The 25,427-nt window shown below is 41.1% G+C and overlaps 1 pseudogene; it reads left to right on the top strand.

Annotated features, from left to right (window-relative positions):
• Positions 1–682: 682 nt before the first annotated feature.
• LOC136548199 (F-box/kelch-repeat protein At3g06240-like) lies at positions 683–25,405 on the top strand (annotated as a pseudogene).
• The last annotated feature ends 22 nt before the right edge of the window (positions 25,406–25,427 follow it).

Genomic DNA, 25,427 nt, shown 5'->3' with positions numbered 1-25,427 from the left:
TGCCATTTTCCTTACACCCACAACACCTGCAGAATTACCTACTTGACCTTGGGGTAGTTTATCGGCATGCCATACGAAAAATCTATGATCTTAGGAGCATATGACACCGGTATAGGGCCACTAGGTAAAACAAGCGTATGACCGATAAGGTTCTTAAGATCAGCATTATGTTTCATGGTAAACAACCTATCTATCAATTTTTATTCATGTTGTGTTATTGATTCATGCACTTGTTCAAAGGTAATTAGAGAAGATGGATCACTGATAAGTGGTTGAAGGACCAACTAGGTTGACTACTTTGAATTGCTTGGCCACATTACCTACTTGTCGATCATCCATCGAGCAGTTTGCTAGAGCGGCTTGTAGGTTAACAACATTCTTCTCCTCCACTAGCTTGAGGAGTTCCTCTGGGAGTTCATCAATCGTTGTAGGTGGGATGATGTTAGCATGATTGAACGGATCCCTGGGTTCACTCTCCATCTTGTTGTTTTCTTCAAGCATGTTGATTGTAGATTGATCTTCTTTTTTTCCACAGCGGAGTCACCAAAAAGTTACCCGCGCTTGCTTCATAAGTTACCCACGCTCGCTTCTTGTTATTTGGTTGGATCCGTGCAATCACAAGTGCAAAATTTTGTTTTTCTCCAGCGGTTGCATTGCCGGTCGGCCGTTACTAGCATCGGCTATGGCGTCGTCGACTCTGCGCTCCGAGACAGAAGCAGAAACAGGGATCGACGTACGTGCTACCTATCGACGCGATCTATGAGATCCTGATCCGCCTTCTGGCCGAGGAGCTCTACCACCTCCGTGTCGTCTGTCAGCCGTGGGGATCCCTCCTCTCTGACCCGCAGTTCATCTCCCCTCATGCCACTCGTCACCGACGGCCGCTCTTCGTCGCAGGCCACGGCAAATCATATCGTGATGATGGCATCCTTTGCCACATCATAGACCTCTCTGGCAGGGTCATCAAGCAGATCCGCTCCAAAAAAGACGAGTGGCTGATATCCACCCAGTGCAACGTCGCCTGCGTTGCAAAAGGGACCCCCAAGCGCTGCCAGTTGCTCAACCTAGTCACCGGAGAGAGATTTCCAGTGCCTAGAGGATTGTCCCCAGAACACACGCCGTGGAAGCTCGACTTCTCGAACTCGAACTATAAGGTTTCTGTTGCATTCGGGCATGTTGCCTCGACGGGGGAGTTCAAGCTGCTTCGTGTGATTGATAATGCCTTTGACAAAATCCCCAGTGAACAGCTATGTGAGGTCTTCACACACGGTGGCAGCAGGGTTGCTCGGTGGAGAGGAAGAAGGCCGCTCAGGATCGTGTTCATATGAGCCCTCTGAGCACAGTGGCTACTGATGGAGTTGTGTATTTTCTCTTGGACGAGTATGTGAGCACCCAAGATGTTCGACCAAAAGGCATTGCATCCTTTGACATTCTGACAGAAGAGTGGAGGGCAGTTTCGAGGACCTGTATCCATCCTTGCTAAAATTACATATGGCAACAATCTTTCTCTGGCTGCCCTTAATGGATTCTTAGTTCTGGTCCATTGTAGGCCATATGTTTCAATGGACCTGTGGTTTCTGATGGACTTTGAAAAGGGCTTGTGGGTCAGACAACATACTGTAGAAATCAGATTGGGTGTCCATAATGCATACTTTACACATCCTTTGGCGATACTGAAGAATGGGAGGATAGTTATTTATATTGGATCTAGAGGATTACTGAGGATTTATAATCCAAGGACCAAAACTTATGCAGATGTGGCAGAGACAGGGTCCTGTGCTGCAATTGGTTTGTACATGGAAAGCCTATTGAGCTTAGCAAATGATCCATTTAATGAGGTGAGTATTGCAATTGCCTGCTCTTTTAATATATCCAGTTGATGCAGATATCTTTGTCTGGATACATTGACAAAGAACTGGTGGGGTTCTATATTGCTATTTGTACTTCAATCTGTGGTTTTGACTTTTAAAAAAAAACCATTTAAGCAACACTATGTATGATGTAGTAAAAAAATGAGTAATGCTAGATGACTTGAGAATTTGAAGCCAGGAGAGTGACCGAATAACAATTGGCCAATGTGAGAACCAAATGTTTGACAGACCCATAGAAATGTTGCCATGCTTGTGGATTCAGTTGACTTCTTTCAGTGTGAAAGAAAGATCCTGACATGAATATCATTATTTATCATATTTTTTTATCGGATATGATTACGTATCTGAATATTCTCGGACTTTAATATAAAATTGATAGTTTGGATATAGATTTGCATTCGGATATATATTTAACTTTTTTATATGTAGACATCATTCCCATAATTTGAGAGAAACAAAATCATGTGACGAGATATCGAAATATAATAAAAATACTTAATTCTATACAGATAGATAAAACACAATAAGTCATACTGATTAAAATATTAATTGTTAATCAATAATCATAGTAACTATATTAGTTATAAATCAATAATCATATTAATTATATAGAATATAAATCAATAATCACTTGAATTATGTGTGCATCATTAGTATTTAAAATAAACAACAGTCTACTAATTACTCATAGAAAACTTTAAATAGTTTCAACATTATTTTAGTGGAATGCAAATTATTTAAAACAACATTCACTACTACAGAATGGACTTGTTGTCCCGGGCGGTAACAGCCTTTAGTCCTGGTTACCGCGCCGGGACAACGATCCCGGGACTAAAGGTGGAACCTTCAGTCCCGGGTCATCGAGCCGGGACTAAAGAGGGACCTTTAGTCCCGATTGGTAACACCAACCGGGACTAAAGGCCCTCCAGCCGAGCGAACCTGGCGCATCCTTTAGTCCCGGTTGGTAACACCAACCGTGACTAACGGTTCACCCTTTAGTCCCGGTTAGTAACTCCAACCGGGACTAAAGGTTCCTTTTCTTTTTCTTTTTTTTTGTTTAATTTGTTTTCAGTTCAGTTACACGTATTTGTTTAATATATAATATGTTTTTATGTACGTATTCTACGCTGCTAATATAAATACACGCATGCGTATAATTACATCTAATTCTCATCTTGAGCATTATTATATTCGAATAAAGTATGAAACTATATATATTATAGATAGATATATATGTATATACAACACTTTCATAATCTTGTTCTCGAAAATAACGATATCAATAAACATTTAATTTACATCATTTATTCCTTAAGATCAAAGTAGAACTCGCCGTTGGGATTTAGCACTTTTTCTAGAAGATATCCTGCTATTGACTCTTGAACTGCTTTCAGATGGTCTTTTTGCATGACCCTTCGTTTCAACCATTCAGTCTTGCATTTGAAATAAAAGGAAAAGTATTAATACACATATATGTATATATATTCATTTAAAAATAAATAAAAATTGATATATACGTACTCTGAGGACATCTTTAGGAGTTCTTCTTATGTGCGCAGTGATAAATTCACAAACGTAGTATCCACACAAGTTATTACCTGGTTCCTGCCGCAAACACCACTGTACGAGAAGAAGATTATTCTCATCATCTCACACGTAAATTGAAGTACGATATAGTAATTAAACACGTGGGGAAGTGTATATAGTACAACTTACTGGTATTTCAACTACATTAAGTGGTGCCTTGCAATCCTTACGATGTTGTCGAATAAACTCTTTCCAAACCCTGTGCGACCAATAATGTACGATCGTTAATATATAAATTATGGCAAAGTCTATTCAATAATAGTTGTGCGCGAGAGATCGAAATTACCCCTGGATAATGTCTATCATATCTTGGTATAGTGCCCGTTCTTTTCTCAACGAGTCAAAGATTAGTAACCGACTTGAGTTTAACTCAATGACAATGAGTATCCAGTGAAAACTGCATTGGTTTATACACACACGTACATGCATATAAGTTGTATTGATATTACATAAAATGTGTAGACTACATTATTATTAACACTTACTCAAAGTTGTACGGGAAAAGTATTGTTGTCTTGTCGTGCTGCTTCACGAAGAACATCATGATATTCTCCTGTGCTTCAGATACCCATCGCTCCTTGACAATAATACCGGTTTTGAATACGATATAAGGATCAATGAAGCCAACACTGGTGTCTTGTATTCTTTGGAGCTCTGACATCTGGAATCTGTATATAAATATAAGTTACATGTGAGGATAATTATATACACGTACGCATGGAAGTGAGTTTATTAAATAAAAGTAAGAATCACTTACAAACAAAAGGAGCTAATGATTGATTTGTCCAGAGCGTCCATGTGGTATAGTTGATGCAATTCTTCGAAACTAATATGTAAGATGTCATCGCCACGGAAGTAATGATGGTCTCTAAATCTGACAAAGATCCACTGCTCACCCCTGCCACACGCCTGCATGTACCACTTGTTGAGCAAGTACATTTGCGTACCCAATTCATTCAGAGCCGCAGGGTTGTACAGACTTTTGCCATATTTATAAGTCTTCCAGGTATCAACTTCCAGGTTCTAGATTGGAGCTTTGCCCGTCAATTGATCCAAGGTTAAACCAGTATCTTGAAAAAAAGCATTAAGGGCTTGAACCGACACTTCTCCAGAGTTGTCTGGTCGATAGACTTCTATGTTGGAACCATATTGATTAGCAACAACAAGATTTTGCATTGGTTGCTTCTGTTGTCCGAGCTGTGGGACATCCTTCCCTGATGCTCTTTTCCTTTTCTTATCTGCATCATGTGACTTCACGAGGGAGCGGTCATAGTCTGATAGTGGCGAAGGCTTACGAAGTTCAATCATCTTTTTCTTGTGAGCATCGACCTTCTGCCTCAGCTCCTCTCATGGTAGGTAAAAGTACGGCTTCTCCTTAAGCTTCGCTTGACTCTTCTTTTTGGTATCTATAAAAAAATCTTTCACTTTTTTGTCTTCTTCAGCTGCTATTTGCTCATTAGTTTTTTCAGAAAGTATTTCTTGAGAAATAACTCTTTTTCTCGGGGTCTTCTTTGCCGCCGGGACCTTAGACGTCTTTGTAGTGCGTCGCTGTGGAGGGGGTGGGGGCGGTGTTGGAGACCGGCGTGGAGGCGATGTGGCCGGTGTTGGTGGAGACCGGCGTGGAGGCGTTGGAGATCGTTGTGGAGGCGGTGGGGCCGGTGTAGGAGTTGGAGATCGTCGTGGAGGCGATGGGGCCGGTGTAGGAGTTGACGATCGCCGTGGGGATGAAGTCGTCTCGCCCCCCGCGACGCTGTGATGAGATGGGGAATGAATGATTAGGCTAGGCTGGGGGGAGACCCTGCTACAAAAACAAGTTGTGTGTCAATTATTTTTTAAGCCAATAGAAAATTAATGGAAAATAATATTTCATTTACTTTCATTCGTACCTAGGGTGAGGTAGGGGAAGCGGTGGCACCCCAGGAATGATGATGAAGCATTTGCGCCATTGAATAAATGTCTTTTCTACTTCCCCTAGTGTCTTCTCCCCATCACCGCCTTCAATGTCAAGAGGAACATTGCTGTAACCTTTGAGCACTCTATCGACCGAGACGCTAGCATATCCAGGTTGAATAACTGACCCATGGATTCTTGGTGTCTTCGTTCGGTCTATTGGAGATACAACCCCGACAGCCACCATGATTGATGCATTATTACCATCTAGAATGTGCAGCTCACATGTTGTTAGAGGCTCAGTAATGTCATCAACAGGGAAGCGCAACCCAGCGTCGTCTTGAATAACTGGCAGCTCCGTAGAAGCACAACTACTTTTCATCTGACCAACGGGGCTAATGGTGACTCCCGGCGTTGATTGCGATTGCATTTGACTCATTGCTAGCTGCACTTGCCTCTTGATCTCCTCCTGCATTCTTGCCTCAAGAGATTTTTCTCGTTCACGTGATTCAAGCAATGCTTGTCGTGACTCATCAACAAATTGCTCCAATGCACGGATTCGTTCTGCCTCCTCATCCTTCTTTCTTTGGCGGCTTCTGTAGGTATCCTTGTCTGCTGAGAATGCGTGTAGCCACGGAACCGCCCCATAGCCTCTTGTTCGACCACTGTGTTCGGGATTCTCTAGTACATATGTCAATTCATCCTTCTCTCTGTTGGGCTTGAAAACACCACTATCAGCTTCTTCCCTAGCACGAGCTAGTCTCTGTGTTGCTCTCTCAATTTTTTGGCCGAAAATTAGCTTGCCAGTGTCTGGGTCTAGGCTTCCCCCATGAGCGTAGAACCAATTCTTCACGCGTTGAGGCCAGTTCTTCTCTATTGTTTCAGGTATGATTCCCTTAGCAGTAATCTCTGCTTCTAGGTTCTGCCACTTGGGAATAGCACTCTTATAACCACCTGATCCCATGCGATGATGGTATTGCTTCTGTCGGGCATTCTGCCGATTCCTCATCACACGTTCCTCACTGTCTTGGGATGTCTTGTATTCTACGAAGGCATCCCAATGGGACTCCAACTTGACAAACGCCTTAGCATTGAAATTCAGCGTAGCATTCTTCAAGATAAACTTTTTATACAATGTCTTCTTCCAACTCTAGAACAATGTTGCCATCTTCTTCATTGTCCAATCCCTCACTAGCTCCTTCAAAGCATCATCTGCTTGTAATGTGAAATGTTGAGTGATATCACTCCAAGCTAGGTTCTTGTCACGATCAGATACAAAACTAACATTAGGAGCAGATATCTTCTGCTTCCATTCACGAGCACTAACTGGGATCCTATCCCTTACAACGAACCCACATTGATTGACATATGTCTGAGCATGTGGTCCCAATGGTTTGCCGGTGTCGGTGTCGAATTCTGATATTATGAAACGGCCCTTTAATAGCTTTTTTGGCCCTCGGACTTTCCTACTTTTGTTGGTGGTTGATGTAGATCCAGAGACCGGCTACATGAGTACAAACACAACGATTAACAACAAATATACGTACGCATGCATCTATAAGAGATGATAGATAATCGAATATACCTCGCCAGTATTTTCTTGCGCGATAATTTGTTGATCTTCAACCATCGGCATATTCAGGATATCCTCATAATCAGCAAAGTACTAACTCGTGTCATCTACATCCACATTGGTGCCGGCGTTGATAATATCCGCCATTATGTCATCACTCAAGTTATCATTCGGAGCAGCCATTTGTATCTTCAAGATAACACATAGATAGAATTACTATGGTACATAATATAAGTACATGTGATAACACATATAGAATTACTAAATCCAATTAAATATAATAACACATAATATTTCATCAACATGGAAATAAGTACATGTATATATATACACATAGAATGATACAATATATTTTCTCTCTCTCTCAACACATAGAAATAAGTGCATATGTCGATCTATATCTCTAGATATGCATGTGATACACATAGAATGTCTCTCTAGATACAATTTTCTCTCTCTCAACACATGAAAATAAGTACATGTATATATACATATAGAAATAATTAAGTACATATGTATACATATAGAATCTATCTCTAGATATAATATATATAAAGAGATAGAATATATAATTACTAAATCCAATTAAATAAATCTAACATGAAATTAGATAAACTAGTAAGATAATACATTTTAATCTAACATATATCAAAAACTATAATAAAAAACTATCTAAAAAAACTATCTAAATAAAATACTAATTAAATTTTAATACATTTAAATCTAATATATCAAAAACTATCTAAAAATAACTAAAAAACTAACAATAAACTACATGTACTTATTTTAATCTAACATACAGCCGAGACTTTGTAAAAAAAAATCTAAAAAAAAAGCCGATCGAGAGCAGCGCAGATCATATCGAGTTCGATCGACGGAGGCCGTACGGCGTGGGCGCGCGGGAAGCGTCGGCGACGGAAGGTGGGGTCGGGTGCGGCGGCGGAGACGGGATGCGGTGATGTAGGCCTGGAGAATGGCGCGGCCGGGCGGGGGTAGACGACGACGGCGGCGCGGCAGAGACAAGCTCGACGACGGCGGATGGCGCGGCCAGGCGGGCGGCTGAGCGACGGAGGCGAGATCGAAGATGAACAGAACAGACGTTCGATATATATAGCCTGCGACCCTTTAGTCCCGGCTGGAAACACGAGCCGGGACTAAAGGGCATTTAGTCCCGGCTGGTAATACCAACCGGGACTAAAGGTCCAACCCTTTAGTCCCGGTTGGTCTTACCAGCCGGGACTAAATGTCCTTTAGTCCCGGCTCGTGTTGCCAGCTGGGACTAAAGGTATTTTTTGGCGGGCACCTAAATTGCCGCCCACCCTTTAGTCCCGATTCTTGGTCTGGGCCGGGACTGAAGCCCTGAAAAATTTGCCAACCCGCCAGCGTAATTGGAAAGGTCTGGGATTTTGTTTTTGTTTAATACTAGGTTAATCAATTAATTCCATAGCAACTTCAATACTTTGCAATATTTATTTTAAAAAATACTATTGATTAACTAATTATTTATTGTAAATAGGAAAATTTTGTAACCTAAAGTTTTTAATTTTTTTTATGAATATAGAATATAAATGTTACTAATACTAAGTATTTTGTTAATGCAAAAATATATTTCTAACTTAAAATTAATAAAACTAATATTATTCGATAGGAAATTTATTATCACATTATTGTAACGTCAATGTTTCAATTTTTTCTCGGTTTTTGACCAAAATTGACAGGAATTTTTTGTTGAACCTATAAAAATAGAGAAAATGTAGTATTTTTTGTTCTACAGATTTCTCAAATGAAAAAATATCCTATATAAGGATTGTATATATTGATGAGCTTAACAAACTCGGTATTCAAAACTTTTCAATTTGAGACAATCTAGGGTCCCGAAAACTAGTTTGTATGCGTTGAAATTTAAAAATCACAAATTTGAACCGTCCAAACTTTCTCAAATGGAAAGTTGACCAAAACAACAATTGTAGATCTTTTTGAGTTTAACAAACTTGGTATTCAAAACTTTTCAATTTGAAGTCATTTAGAGTTCATAATACTAGAGTCAAAGTGTTGTTTTTTATTTGACCAAATTTGACTTGGTCAAACTTGCTCAAATGAGACACTAAATGACCTCAGATGAAAAAACTCTGAATACCAAGTTTGATCATCTCAGAAAGATCTACAATTGTTACATAGCTCATTTTCCCATTGGAGAAATTTTTATCAAACACTAGTCACAACTTCTTGAATCTCATATATATACTTTCTAAAACTATGTCACACACTTGTGAAATTTGAACTACATTTTGTTCAAGCTTTCTCAAATGAAAAATGGCCTATATAAGGATTGTATATATTGATGAGCTTAACAAACTCGGTATTCAAAACTTTTCAATTTGAGACAATCTAGGGTCCCGAAAACTAGTTTGTAGGCGTCGAAATTTAAAAATCACAAATTTGAACCATCCAAACTTTCTCAAATGGAAAGTTGACCAAAACAACAATTGTAGATCTTTTTGAGTTTAACAAACTTGGTATTCAAAACTTTTCAATTTGAAGTCATTTAGAGTTCATAATACTAGAGTCAAAGTGTTGTTTTTTTATTTGACCAAATTTGACTTGGTCAAACTTGCTCAAATGAGACACTAAATGACCTCAGATGAAAAAACTCTGAATACCAAGTTTGATCATCTCAGAAAGATATACAATTGTTACATAGTGCATTTTCCCATTTGAGAAATTTTTATCAAACACTAGTCACAACTTCTTGAATCTCATATATACTTTCTAAAACTATGTCACACACTTGTGAAATTTGAACTACATTTTGTTCAAGCTTTCTCAAATGAAAAAATGGCCTATATAAGGATTGTATATATTGATGAGCTTAACAAACTCGGTATTCAAAACTTTTCAATTTGAGACAATCTAGGGTCCCGAAAACTAGTTTGTAGGCGTCGAAATTTAAAAATCACAAATTTGAACCGTCCAAACTTTCTCAAATGGAAAGTTGACCAAAACAACAATTGTAGATCTTTTTGAGTTTAACAAACTTGGTATTCAAAACTTTTCAATTTGAAGTCATTTAGAGTTCATAATACTAGAGTCAAAGTCATAACATATTACATAATATCCGTCTCTAAAACATAATATATTAAACATGCATCGTTGTATCATGCGGGCACAACAGTGAATTTCTTCTTGACGTATGACCCTTGGTTATGATCTTATCATAACCATGGAGTGTCTTCATCATTTAACATGATGTTTGGATCTTTCTTCACTATGAAGGGTGGAATTCGGATATTTTTTTCGTAATCTTCTGACATGTCTGACTTGTCTTCAATTCTCACTATATTTATTTTCCCAGAAAGAATTATGTGGCGCTTTGGCTCATTGATCATTGAGTTGATGTCTTCGTTTTTTCCTCTCTTTGATTTTGTAGACATGTCTTTCACATAGAACACCTGAGTCACATCGGCAGCAAGGACGAATGGTTCCTCTTTGTACCCAATATTGTTGAGGTCCACTGTTGTCATTCCATACTCTTTGTCGACTGTTACCCCTCCTCCGGTCAGCTTCACCCATTGGCACCGGAACAAAGGGACTTTAAAATTAGGTGCGTAGTCTAGTTCCCATATCTCTTCTATACGGCCATAATATGTTTGTATATTCCCATTTGGATCTGTTCCATCTATGCGAACACCACTATTTTAATTGGTGCTCCTTTTATCTTGGGCAACTGTGTAAAATGTATTCCCATTTATCTTGTACCCTTGGTACGTGAGGATATGCCACGATGGCTGCCTAGCCAACAAATACAGTTGCTCATCAATATTGTCATCGCCTTGACATTCTTTTCGCAACCAACCACTGAAACTTTCCATGTGCTGACGCCTAATCCAAGCTTCAGTCTTCCCTGAAAATTTGGATCGTAAGAACTCCTTATGTATCTCGATGTACGGATGCACCAATGACGAGTTCTGAAGAACTGTGTAGTGTGCTTTATTGAAATAATCGTCTTCCATGCCGATATATGTTTTCTTCCCTAAAGTTCCTTTACCACTGAGTCGCCCCTCGTGTCGTGATTCGGGAACACCAATCGGGGCAAGGTCAGGAATAAAGTCAATATAGAACTCAATGACCTCCTCTGTTCCATAGCCCTAGGCGATGCTTCCTTCAGGCTTAGAATGGACTTTCACATATTTCTTCAAGACTCCCATAAACCTCTCGAAGGGGAACATGTTATGTAAGAACACAGGTCCAAGAATACTAATCTCCTTCACCAAATGAACTAGGATGTGTGTCATGATATTAAAGAAGGATGGAGGGAACACCAACTCAAAGCTGACAAGACATTGAACCATATCATTCTGTAGAGTAGCTAGTTCCACTGGATTGATTGCCTTCTGAGAAATTGCATTGAGGAATGCACATAGCTTCACGGTGGCTAGACGTACATGTGGAGGTAGAATTCCTCTTAAAGCAACTGGAAGCAATTGCGTCATAAGCACGTGGCAGTCATGGGACTTTAAGTTTAGGAATTTCTTATCTGGCACATTTATTATACCCTTTATATTGGAGGAGAATCCCGATGGGACCTTGATGCTGCTTAGACATTCGAACATGTTGTCCCTCTCTTCTTTGCTAAGCGTGTAGCTAGCAGGACTTAAGTAATGATGTCCATCATCTGTCTTCTCTGGATGAAGATTGTCTCGTTCTTTCATGCCCTGCAAGTCCTGGCGTGCTTCAAGTGAATCCTTTGGCTTCCCGTACACACCCATGAATCCTAACAGGTTCACACAAAGATTCTTTGTTAGGTGCATCACGTCGATTGCGTGGCGGACCTCTAGGACTTGCCAATAGGGTAGCTCCCAAAAGATGGACTTCTTCTTCCACATGGGTGCGTGTCCCTTAGCATCTTTGGGAACAGATTCACTGCCTTGTCCCTTTCCAAATACTACTTTCACATCCTTGACCATTGCGAGTACATCTTCCCCGGTTCGGTTATAAGGCTTCTTCCGATGGTCTGGCTTACCTTTAAAATGCTTCCCTTTCTTTCTTACTTGGTGATTCAACGGAAGGAATCGACGATGGCCAAGGTACACGACCTTTCGACATCTTTTCAAATATATACTGTCAAGGTCATCAAAACAATGTGTGCATGCATTATATCCTTTGTTTGTCTGACCTGAAAGATTACTTAAAGCAGGCCAATCATTGATTGTTACGAACAACATTGCTCGTAGGTCAAAGTGTTCTTGTTTGTACTCATCCCAGACACGTACACCTGGTTTGTTCCATAAAACTAGAAGTTCTTCAACTAATGGCTTCAGATAGACATCAATATCGTTGCTAGGTTGCCTCGGACCTTGGATGAGGATCGGCATCATAATGAACTTCCACTTCATACATAACCATGGAGGAAGGTTGTAGATACATAGAGTAACTGGCCAAGTGCTATGACTAGTGCTCTGCTCTCCAAAAGAATTCATACCATCTGTACTTAAGGCGAACCTTAAGTTTCTAGCCTCATTTGCAAACTCTGGAAATTCCCTGTCTATCGCTCTCCACTGGGACCCATCAGCTGGGTGTCTCAGCATATTGTCTACCTTACGGTCTTCTTTATACCACCACAACAACTTTGCATGGTCTTTATTTCTGAACAAACGTTTTAAGCGTGGTATTATAGGAGCATACCACATAACCTTGGCAGGGATTTTCTTTCTAGGACGTTGTTCACCCTCGACGTCACCAGGATCATCGCGCCTGATCTTATACCGCGATGCTTTACATACCGGGCATTCATCCAAATTCTCGTATTCATTGCCATGGTAGAGGATGCAGTCATTAGGACATGCATGTATCTTCTGGATTTTTAATCCCAATGGGCAGACAACCTTTTTTGCTTCGTACGTAGTGGTGGGCAATTCATTTGGCTTCGGAAGCATCTTCTTTATGAGGTTCAATAAATTCCCAAATGCCTTGTTGGATATACCATTCTTTGCCTTCCATTGTAGCAATTCCAGTGTTGTACCCAGCTTTTTTTGCCCCTCTTCGGCCGTCGGGTATAGCAACTTCCTATGATCCTCAAGCATGCGCTCGAACTTAACTTTCTCTTTTTCACTTTCCCATTCTTGTTGTGCATCACGAATGGCATCGCCAAGAGCATCACCGAGATCATCTTCTACCGCTACCTCTTCTTCATCTCCCCCCATTGTAGTATCATCAAAGGCACCATACTGAGCAATAATGTCATCAATGTCTAAATCTTCTCCTTCACCTTCTTCCATCATGATCCCGCTTTCTCCATGCTTAGTCCAACATATATAGTTTGACATGAAACCTGACTTAAGCAAATGTGAATGAAGACTCATTGAGCTTGAATATTCTTTTAAATTCTTACATAGGGCACATGGACAGCACATGAAACCATCCCGCTTATTTGCCTCGGCCACACCTAAGAAATAGTGCAAGCCCTCAATAAAGTCTTGGGAGCGGCGATCGGCATTGTACATCCAATGGCGTGACATAATCTGTATTACACGACAAATTATGAAAACCTTGAACATAATTTAGTATTTTATTACACAACATAAATGACACACACACGGTTGATTAATTAACTAAGTCTGGCGACAACGTAAGCAATCCCAACTATCACTAAACAAACTAAAACTACAATGCACTTCAGTAACATAATTATTTCGTGATTGTATACAACTAAAACAGACAAATCATTCTTCTGTTAAATATCAATAAGCTTCTCCTGCTGTCTCACTGCCTCATCAGCAGCAGCCGCTACCTTAAGCGCACCCAAATTCTGCACGTATGTAGCATAATCTTCCTCCCAGTACCAACCATCGCATCCATTGCCCTCCCACTGTAATTAAAGCCAAAAAATATTTAGTCAAAAATATTCAAGAAAAGCAGGTCAATTAGCCATAAAGATAAAATGCGTAAGAAACTCACATCGCGATCCAGGCACTTGTAGAAAACACGGCCCTTGTTGGGTCCCTGTCTCTTGACTCGGTACTCCATCACAATCTTCTGCAGACACTTGCCGCAGATAATGAGAGGGAGTTCTGGTCTCAGTCGTTTCGCAACCGAACAAGAGGCCGATGATCCGGTACCAGTTGTCATCTACTTTCTATACTTATTTTTGTAAACTAGTGTAAATTTCATATTTTCTAAAATGATATATTTAAACAAAACTAGTACGGATTTCACATGTTTCAATAAATAACCACCCGTACTAGTTGACCTTGCTTATGTGATCATCTCGGCCCGCATTTCTCCACAGGACGGCACCGTACTTGGCCAAGGAAGAGCTCCGATTCTACGAGAAAGGGAACATGGTCTTCCACGACCGTTGCAGCTCTCCCTCGTAGCATCAAAGTTCCTCCTTGACGTCCGTTACCGCTCGGCAGAGAACATGTTGGCCGAGCTGAACACGGTCCGCAAGTTCAACTAGTACGGATTTTCTATAATTTTCTAACTATTTACTAAGTTTTTCATTTCATGGAAATTTTAATTCTAAAAAAAGGCATGATTTCTAAGTAGTTCATTTCATGGAAAAAATAATTCTAAGTGACCTGCTCGATATCGGCGAGCTCGCGGACGTTTAGGTTGCCGAGGATAGTAACATTTGTAGATGACATTTGTAGGTCTGAAGTTATCAAATATCCATCAAATTATAGCTCAAAAACATGTTTCAATAAATAACCATCCGTACTAGTTGACCTTGCTTACGTGATCAACTCGGCGAGCATTTCTCCACCGGACGGCACCGTACTAGGCCAAGGAAGAGCTCCGATTCTACGAGAAAGGGAACACGGTCTTCCACGACCGTTGCCGCTCTCCCTCGTAGAATCAAAGCTCCTCCTTGACGTCCGTTACCGCTCGGCAGAGAACATGCTCGCCGACTTGAACACGGTCCGCAAGTTCAACTAGTACGGATTTTCTACAATTTTCTAAGTTTACATATAAAATCATAATAAAGTCCAACATATAAAGTTACACATGCATCTACATCGCAAAATGAGATAAGCTACTGATAAAACATAAGAGGATTAAGTTTGTTACCTCTAAAATCGAAGAGCAACACCAATGGAGGGGGAGAGAGCAAGAACAACAGCAAGCTGAAAAACAGAGGCAGTGAGTTTGAATGGAATGGCTCGGGCTCGGGGAGGAAGAAATGAGCTGAATTATAGGCCGGGATTATTAGTCCCGGTTAGGGGTCCAAACCGGGACTAAAGATTAATCTTTATTCCCGGGGCATCACCCAAACCGGGACTAAAAGCTTTAGTCCCGGCTGGTATTACCAGCCGGGACTAAAGGTTTACCTTTAGTCCCGGTTGGTAATACCAGCCGGGACTAAAGGCCCCTGCCCCGCGGACGACCGTTGGGCAGGGACCTTTAGTCCCGGTTCGTATTACCAACCAGGACTAAAGGGTCCTTTAGTCCCGGGGGCAAAAAATGCCGAGGCTAATGCCAAATTGGGACATCGTTCTAAAATCTGTTCTCTAGTAGTGATTATATATCATAGGTCATATTAACTAAAATTAGTATAATTAGCCATATTAAATTGATTTCATTAGTTATATAAAAATCAATTAAAGCTTTGTTTATATATCCTTATTGATATTAGAAATAATGTAACACCCTAAAATTTGTCTTTTCTAAAATAAAGTTAAATTGACTTTAATACTTGTTTTTGCGCTAATGAAATATAGGAAAAAGATTATTTTTCATTATATTAAAATCCATCATAAGGAGTAGCAACATGGTTGCGCATACATGCCGGCGCATTTGATTTATTGCTTGAGTGGTTTGAATCAAGATTCAAAATGGTTTGAATTGCTTTTGGCAATAAATTAAAAATGGCTTTGAAGTAAAAGAAAAGAAAGAAAAAGAGAATTGGAAAATAAAAGAGATTTCAAAAGTTTGCAAAAGTTCAGTTTTGGGAACCTCTCAAAAGTTCTCATATTGAAAAGTATATTTGAAACTATATTTGAATTTGATTTGGGTCATAATTGAATTTGGTTTTGAAAACAGAATAGAAAAGGATTTGGAAAATGGAAAACCCTCTCTCCTCTCAATCTGGCCCGTGGCCTAGCCGGCCTGCTCTCTCACCACGCGGCCCGCTTCTCTTTTTCCCCTTCTCCATGAAGCCTAGCTGGTCGGCCCAGCTCCTCCTTTTCCCCGTGCGGCCTGCTCCACCCTGAGGCCCAGCTTCCTTCTAGGCCGTCCGCGTGGAGCACCTCCCTCGCTCTCCCTTGCTGCCATCCCGACCCCGCCTCCTGAGTCGCTGACGAACTAAGCCCACTTGTCAGCCATGTCTCCTATCTCCCGCTCGTGCTCGAGCCAAACACCGCCGCCAGTGAGTCCGCGTCCGCGCCGCCTCCTCCCTTGCCTTGCGCCCTACGCTGCCCGACCCTTAAATAGCGAGCCTCCACGCCCGTGCCGTCTCCCACCAAGCCCTAGAACAAGCCGCAGCGCCACCTGTGCCCTAGCGCCACCATCCGAGCTCACCGAGAAGAAGCCAATTAGCCCTTCCTCTATCATGGTAAGAGTATTTCCGAGCTTCGAGTGGACTACTCGAACCCACATAGCCCCTTAACTCCCTCTATCTCGCTCTGTTTTGGTCTCCCCACGTCGCCGTCGCTCCGCCATCGCCATTGCTCACCGCTAGCCATCTTTGCTCGATCTTAGCCATCGTAGATGGCCATTTTGAGTCCACCGTGTTTCCCTCTAGCTCCTAGTACAAAACCCAAGCCTAATTGAGGTTGTAACCCCTTTTCCCTAATTTCTCCGGCGAGAAATTGACTTCGCCGGCCAAATCGCCACCGCGCCTTCCCTGTTTTGGCCGGCAGCAGCGTCTCTCCCCTTCTCTGTTTAATCTTTACTATCCAATTCTGATCCAATGGCCAATATAGCCCGGTACCCCTTCGCTGGTTTCTTTTACAAAAGAGACCCCAAACTTTTTAAGATTTGAACCCACTGTCCCTGGTTTCTTTCAAAAGGAACCCTACCTTTTCTTTAAATAGTGCCTGTAGTCCTCGGCCAGATTTAAGAATAAGATTTTATTTGTTTTAATTCAAAAATCAAGTTCTATCTATTTACAAAATTGCCACTACCTTCAATAGGCCATATCTTCTCCGTTTTAACTCCGATTTGATCCGTTCAAGTTGCGATAGATTCGTAATGACGTAATCTACGTATTAGTGGTATCGTTTAACATGTTTAAAGCTTTTGACTAAAATAGTAATTTGATTAATCTATATTAGTTTTTCAATTAAAAGCAATTAGGGATTTTCACCGTAGTCTTTTTGTAAATAAAATAAGATTAATCTTATGTTGGTTTTCTAATACAAATATAATTGGACTTAATTCAATTTAGATATTTTTCTAAAGTATCTTATATATGTTTTATAATTAAAATAAATAAAGCATATAGTTTCTTATCGAAGTAAATCTATCGGTAGATGCATCTTTTTCACCGTAGCTCCGATTAGCGTGCTTTTCGCGTCTGCGTGATCGTAGTGACATGTAGATTTGATTTCAAATTCTTTTTCACTGATTGGTGTATTGTTCTAATATAGTTATGTTTGAATGCTATGCATATTTGTTCGGATGCTTGTGTGGTGCTTAATGATCTTGTCCAGTCGGTGAGGTATACGTGATGAATCAAGAAGCAGATCTTTAAAGATTTAGACTAGAAGAATATCAGAGTTTTAAGGCAAGTATAGCATGGGATCATCCTTGATACCTACTCACTTTTAATCATTTAATTCATACTGCATGTGTCTACCTTGACTACCACTAAAGATTTTCTAGTACTTTGTACCTTGTTCCTTAATACCAATGGGTTATTGCATTGGGTAGTATGATGCTAGTGCTCAACTACAACCATGATCTTGTAACTTGACTAATGGTATATGCAACAAATATTAAAAGATGCTTTTTAGCAACATGGAATCAGGGGGCTAGAGCATTGGGCTGTTTTAAAGGTGCTCTAGATTCCTCTCCCTAAGGACTTATCTGTAAGCGAACATCCGGAACTTACAGTATAACTGTGAGGGCTACATGGCACTGGCTTTAGCTCAGTATGAGAACTTTTTTAGCTTGTTAGTGGTTACCTTTATTGGCGTAAGAATGGCTTGACGAATCGGGTATAGTGCGGCCTCTATCCCCTTGTGTATAGGCTGCGCGTCATTGTGCCATCGGGAAGGGGGGCTCTACATTTGTTTGCCGAGTGAATCTAATGGTCCTAACTTATTAGACAAACCTTTAAAAGGCTTTATAGTGAACCCTACCGACCTTCCTTGGAAGTGGGTCAAGAGATTAGCTATCTCGGGCAAAAGGGTAAATCACGACTCACAGTGAAAGTGTATAACCTCTGCAGAGTGTAAAACTGGTATATCAGCCGTGCTCATGATCATGAGCGGCCTTGGACCCTTACGGAATAGATGATGAAGATGCTCATTAATGATTATTGTTTATGCTATTCATTATTCATGTTTACCTGATCATGTGTTTATATGGGATTGTGAATAAACTTGTTGCCACCCAATTGCTAAAAGATGACTCATTAAAAGCTAATCACAGTTAAACCAGTGTCAGCCTTTTAAGTCTCATGAACCCTATATTATATTTGTTGAGTACGACATGTACTTACGCTTGCTTTATTTTTTAAAAATCTTTGGAAAAATCCCGGATGGGTACCAGATTGCTAGAGTTCAGAGGAATTAGGCTTGTGATCAAACAGTCAGTTGTCCCTGTGGAATTGGAGTCTTCACCCAAAGATCGGAGTTGTTTTTCCGCTATTTGTTGTCTAAGGTTATATCCTTTATGCTAAGTATGTTATGTATTAAGCATTGTCTATTGATATTATCTTTATTTGTAGCTATATGTGAGATTTTACTTCCTAGGCTCACAAATGGTGTGTATCTGGTTTTATTCTTAAAATCAGGTGCTACAAATAATATTATTAGTCATTACTTTTAAATATTTTAAATGGTATTCCATCCATTTCAAATTGCATGTCGTTGTAGTTATTCTAGATACATAACCTTTCCTATATATCTAGATATAATATATATTTAGGTGCATATATAGCAAAATGCTATATATCTAGAAAAGCCAGAACGACTTACAATTCAGAATAGAGGAAGAATATATTAGTAATATTATAAAATCATAGATAATGACTTTTATATAGTTTCAACTAGTGCTATATTCTTCACGGATATGAGTGTTATGGGATATTTTCAAATACAGATTTAAAATTGGATAGAGAAGAAATAAAAGAAAATGGATTTAGATTATTGTAGCAAATTTTGTCATGAACAGGACTAGGAAATTTGTTGCTGTTGTGGGGAATTAATTAGATTGTTTGGAACTTTTGAGGGCACTATTAGAGAAACGACTTTTGATCCACTTTAAAATTTGGCTTTAGTCCCGGTATTTTTCGCGCCCGGGACTAGAGAGACCTTTAGTCCCGGTTTGTAGCTCCAACCGGGACTAAAGGTCCCTGCCCAATGGCTACTGTGGCAGGCTTTTGCTGCAGGGGACATTTAGTCCCGGTTGGAGCTACCAACCGGGACTAAAGGTTAACTTTTACTCCCGGTTGGTCCCTCCAACCGGGTGTAGAAGTCTACTCCCGACTGGAGGCTCCGTCCGGGACTAGAAATGTACCTTTAGTCCCGGTTGCTGTCTCCAACCGGGACTAAAGGTCCCCTCCTATATACCCCTTCTTTCTCCCTGAGCCTGAGCCACTTCGAGCTCAGTGTTCTTGCTTCATCGCTGGCCTCTCTTCTTCCTCATCGCCAGAAATCACAAGATTTCTTCGATTCCTCCAATTCTTCGATTCTAAAGGTTACCAACTTTATACTCTCATGTTTCATCAGTAGCATATCTTATTTTGTGGACTAGATATATGTGGTTTTTTATGGTGGATTTTTTTATTTGTAAGCCATTTAAGCTCAAAATCACTTTAAAGTTTGCATATTTGGATGAAGGAAGGTTAAAGTAGTTATTCAAAACTAGTATTCAGCTTTTATTTCTAGCATGCATAGCACACTTCATGGTTTAGAGATATAGAGAATTTTAGAGTTTTTTAATTTTATTTGTTTATAAAATAAGAAATTTATATTATATTAAAAATGAGTATAGAGAGTAGATGACAACTGCTTTCGGGTCCTCGGCCTCTCATCGGGTTCCAAAGCGACTGAGGCCGGATCTCCCTCTCATTGTATGCGGCAAATGTGAGGAGAAGATTGTGATGGAGTACCAGGTTAGGAAGGGGTGTCCCAACAAGGGTCGTATCTTCTACAAGTGTTCGGATCGCAATGTGAGTTATTTTGTCGCATTTGATGATTATGGTTAATTTATACTTATTTTCATGATGATTGTGATTAAAGTTCTAATTTTTTATTTTAATTTCAGTGGGATGACACTGGATGTTCAGGCTGGTACTGGGAGGAAGAGTATGTTGAACACGTGCAAAACTCTCTTGCACAGGCGGCTACGGCGGCTGATGAGGCAGTGATGCTGCGGAAGAAGCCCATAGATGTTGAACAAACTCATGATCTGTCTGTTTTAGTTGGGATTGGTCACGAAATTCTTATGCTACTGAAGTGCATTTTAGCTTTAGTTTTTTAGTGGTAATTGGGATTGTCTACATTGTAGCAAGATTTTCATAAATTAATACCATGTGTGGTGGCATGCATGTCGTATAATTAACTAATTATGTTCTAGGTTTTAATATGGTATGTATGTCATGTAATGTAGATGAGCCGGCATTGGATGTACAATGCTGATCGCCGCTCCCAAGAGTTCATTGAGGGCGTGCATTCTTTCTTACGTGTGGCCGAGGCAAACAAACGCGATGGTTTCATGTGCTGCCCATGTGCCATATATAAGAATTTGAAGGAATATGCTAGCTCAAGGAGTCTTCATTCACACTTGTTGAAGTCGGGTTTCATGCCAAACTATATTTGTTGGACAAAGCACGGAGAAACTGGGGTTGTAATGGAAGAAGGTAAAGAAGAACAATGGGACGATGATGACATTATTGCTGAATATAGTGCCTTCAATGATACTGCAATGGGGGAAGCTGAAGAAGAGGTAGTGGCAGAAGATGAGCCCGCTGATGATCTTGGTCAGGCCATTCGTGACGCACAAAAAGAATGCGAAAGTGAAAAGGAAAAGATCAAGTTCGAGCGCATGCTAGAGGATCACAAGAAATTGCTATACCCAACTTGTGATGCGGGGCAGAAAAAGTTGGGTACCACACTGGAATTGCTGCAATGGAAGGCAAAGAATGGTGTATCTAACAAGGGATTTGGGGAGTTACTGAAAATCCAAAAGAAGATGCTTCCGAAGGATAACGAATTGCCCGTCACTACGTACGAAGCAAAACATGTAGTCTGCCCTTTGGGATTAGAAATCTAGAAGATACATGCATGTCCTAATGACTACATCCTCTACCGTGGCGAGGAGTACAAGAAGTTAGATGCATGCCTGGTATGTCATGCATCGTGGTATAAGATCAGGCGAGATGACCCTGGTGATGTTGAGGGCGAACGTCCCACGAAGAAAATCCCTGCCAAGATTTTGTGGTATGCTCCTATAATACCACGCTTGAAACGTCTGTTCAGAAACAAAGACCATGCAAAGTTATTGTGATGGCACAAAGAAGACCGTAAGGTAGACAATATGTTGAGACACCCTGCTGATGGGTCCAAGTGGAGAGCAATCGATAGAGAATTCTCGGAGTTTGCAAATGACGCAAGAAACTTAAGGTTTGCTTTAAGTACGGATGGTATGAATCCTTTCGGGGAGCAGAGCAGTAGTCATAGCACTTGTCCTGTTACTCTATGTATCTACAACCTTCCTCCCTGGTTATGCATGAAGAGTAAGTTTATTATGATACCAGTGCTCATCCAAGGCCCAAGGCAACCTGGCAACGACATCGATGTGTACCTGAGGCCACTAGTTGAAGAACTTCTACTTTTGTGGAACAGACCAGGTGTACGTGTGTGGGATGAGCACAAATAGGAGCACTTTGACCTGTGAGCATTGTTGTTCGTAACAATCAATGATTGGCCTGCTCTAAGTAATCTTTTAGGACAATCAAACAAGGGATATAATGCATGCACGCACTATTTCGATGACATTAAAGGTATATTCTTGAAAACATGTCGAAAGGTCGTGTACCTTGGCCATCATCGATTTCTTCCTATGAATCACCCCCTAAGAAAGAAAGGCAAGCATTTTAAAGGTAAGACAGACCACCAGACCAAGTCGGGCAATCGAACTAGTGAGGATGTACTCAATATGGTCAAGGATGTGAAAGTAGTATTTGGAAAGGCACATGGCAGTGAACCTATTCTGAACGATGCCGACGGTCACGCAGCCATGTGGAAGAAGAAGTCCATATTTTGGGAGCTACCCTATTGGCAAGTCCTAGAGGTTCATAGCGCGATCGACGTGATGCACCTGACGAAGAATCTTTGTGTGAACCTGCTAGGCTTCATGGGCATGTATGGGAAGCCTAAGGACACACTTGAAGCACGACAGGACCTGCGGTGTTTGAAAGAACGAGACAACCTACATCCGAGAAGACAGATGATGGATGCCATTACTTAAGTCCTGCCAGCTACACTCTTAGCAAAGAAGAGAAGGAAAGCATGTTTGAATGCCTAGCAAGCATCAAGGTACCATATGGATTCTCCTTGAATATAAAGGGTATAATAAATGTGCCAGAGAACAAATTCCTAAACTTAAAGTCCCATGACTATGCTCATTACGCAATTGCTTCTAGTTGCATTAAGAGGAATTCTACCTCCAAAAGTACGTCTAGCCACCATGAAGCTATGTGCATTCCTCAATGCAATTTCTCAGAAGGCAATCGATCCAATGGATCTAGCTAAACTATAGAATGATGTGGTTCAATGTCTTGTCAGCTTTGAGTTGGTGTTCCCTCCTTTCTTCTTTAATATCATGACACACCTCCTAGTTCACCTGGTCAAGGAGATTAGCATTCTCGATCCTATGTTCCTGCACAACATATTCCCCTTTGAGAGGTTCATGGGAGTCCTAAAGAAATATGTTCACAACCATGCTTGGCCAGAAGGAAGCATCGCCAAGGGCTATGGAACAGAGGAGGTCATTGAGTTTTGTGTTGACTTTATTCCCGACCTTGACCCGATTGGTGTTCCTAAATCGCGACACGAGGGGAGACTAAGTGGAAAGAGGACACTAGGGAAGAAAACATATATTGGTACGCAGGACAATTATTTTAATAAAACACACTACACAGTTCTACAAAACTCCTCCTTGGTGGATCCGTATATCGAGACACATAAAGAGTTGCTCCGATTCAAGTTTCTAGGGAAGTCTGAAGCTTGGATTACGCGTCAGCACATGGAAACTTTCAGCGACTGGTTGCGAAAAGAATGTCAGGGTGATGAGAGTATTGATGAGCAACTGTATTTGTTGGCTAGGCAGACATCGTTGCATATCCTCACATACAAAGGGTATGAGATAAATGGGAATACATTTTACACAGTAGCCCAAGATAAAAGGAGCACCAACCAAAACAGTGGTGTCCGCATAGATGCCACCGACCCTAATGGAAATAAGCAAACATATTATGGCCGCATAGAGGAGATATGAGAACTAAACTATGCACCTACTTTTAAGGTACCTTTGTTCAAGTGCCAATGGGTAAAGGTGACTAGAGGCGGGGTAGCAGTCGACAACCAGTATGGAATGACAACCGTGGACCTCAACAATATTGGGTACAAAGACGAACCGTTCGTCCTTGCCAAGGATGTGAATCAGGTGTTCTATGTCAAGGACATGTCTACAAAATCGAAGAGAGGGAAAAACAACAATGACCTAATCAATGAGCCAAAGCGCCACATAGTTCTTTCAGGGAAAAGAAACATCGCCGGAATTGAAGACAAGTCAGACATATCAGAAGATTATGAAAAGGATGACCGAATTCCACCCTTCACAGTGAACAAAGACCCAAGCATCCAGCTAAATGATGAGGACACTCCATGGTTACGGCGCGATCATAACCAAGGGATATACGTTAAGAAGAAGTTCACTACTGTGCTCGCTTGATATATATAGTGATGTTTAATAGTGTGTATTAGAGGTATTATGTAATAATTGTGAATTCAGAGATGTTTATTAGGTGTTTCCTTTTTTTCTATGTTCAGATTAAATTTGTGTTTGATGGTGGGATTTCCATGTCGCTTTTGGACAATGAGTGATGAAAAAATGAAAAGATTTACATTAAAATGATGTGAAAACAAATTTCCAATCAAAAACAAAAATTTTAATGATTTAAATTAAACACTACATATTTGCATTAACGAAATAGTAATTATTAATGACATTATGTTTCAATATTTATAAGAAAAAACAAAAAACTTTAGGTCACACAATTTTCCTATGTGCAATAAAGCAAAAGTAAATACATATTCTTTTAAAACAATTTTATGCCTTGTATTTAATTTACTGTGCAATTAACAAGACTTTAACATTTTATAGAAAAAAATATATAAAAAAACAAATGGAGCTTGAAACTAGCGGGAAGCCAAACTGCAGCCCACCTTTACTCCCGGGTCGATCAACCACCCGGGACACAAGATGGGCAGCGTTTTCGCGGCCCGCCAAAATCCCCTTTACTCCCGGGTCATGGCTACACCCGGGACTAAAGGTCATACCACCCGGGAGTAGAGGTCATACCTTTAGTCCCAGTTCTAACCATCACCCGGGACTAAAGAACCTTTAGTCCCGGGACCTAGCTTCACCCGGGACTAAAGGTCCCCCTTTATAAACCACGCCCTTCTCCATTCTCTAGTTCTCTTCCTCTCTGTCTCCGCTGCTCGATTGATCCAGGCCTGGTCGCACCATCGCCGCCATGCTCCGCTTCGATCTTCGCCGCCGTCCCCGTCCCTGGCCCGCGCGCCTTGCTCGTCCTCACTGGAGTGCGCGTCGTCCTCGTCCCTGGCCCACCTCGCTCGTCCTCACCGGAGCACCGGCCCTTCACGCCCGAGGAGGACGACGCTGCCATCGTCCGCGCCCACGCCGGCGCAGCTCCACCTCGAGGGCGTCGCCAACATGCCCAGCCTCTATAGCTCAGACCATGCCGAGGCCATCACCGACGACAGCGCGCCGCGCTGCGATGATCCTGTCCTCGCCGAGATGGAGCGCATCAAGGCCGTCCTCCTCAACGACCAAGAAAAGGTCCCTCATCCTCCTCACCTCTGCAACATTCTGTCACCGCTGTTTTTATCGCCGCCGGTTCCATACTGGTAACTCGCACTGAATCTTCTCTGCTCTCATGTTGTTGCAGTTGAAGTCCAAGTTGCTGGAGCTACTCCGGTGGCTGCAGGAGCTGGACCTCACATTTGACACCTTGGATCTGAGCCACCGCCGCCACCATAGTCCAAGTTTCTTCTTATTACCCCTTTTGTAATCGGATGGATGCGTGTGCCGAG

The sequence above is a fragment of the Miscanthus floridulus genome, chromosome 4 (assembly GCF_019320115.1).
Source record: "Miscanthus floridulus cultivar M001 chromosome 4, ASM1932011v1, whole genome shotgun sequence".
Classification (NCBI taxonomy): Eukaryota; Viridiplantae; Streptophyta; class Magnoliopsida; order Poales; family Poaceae; genus Miscanthus; species Miscanthus floridulus.
Note: the sequence above shows the minus strand (reverse complement) of the source record. Positions and strands in the feature narration are given on the sequence as shown.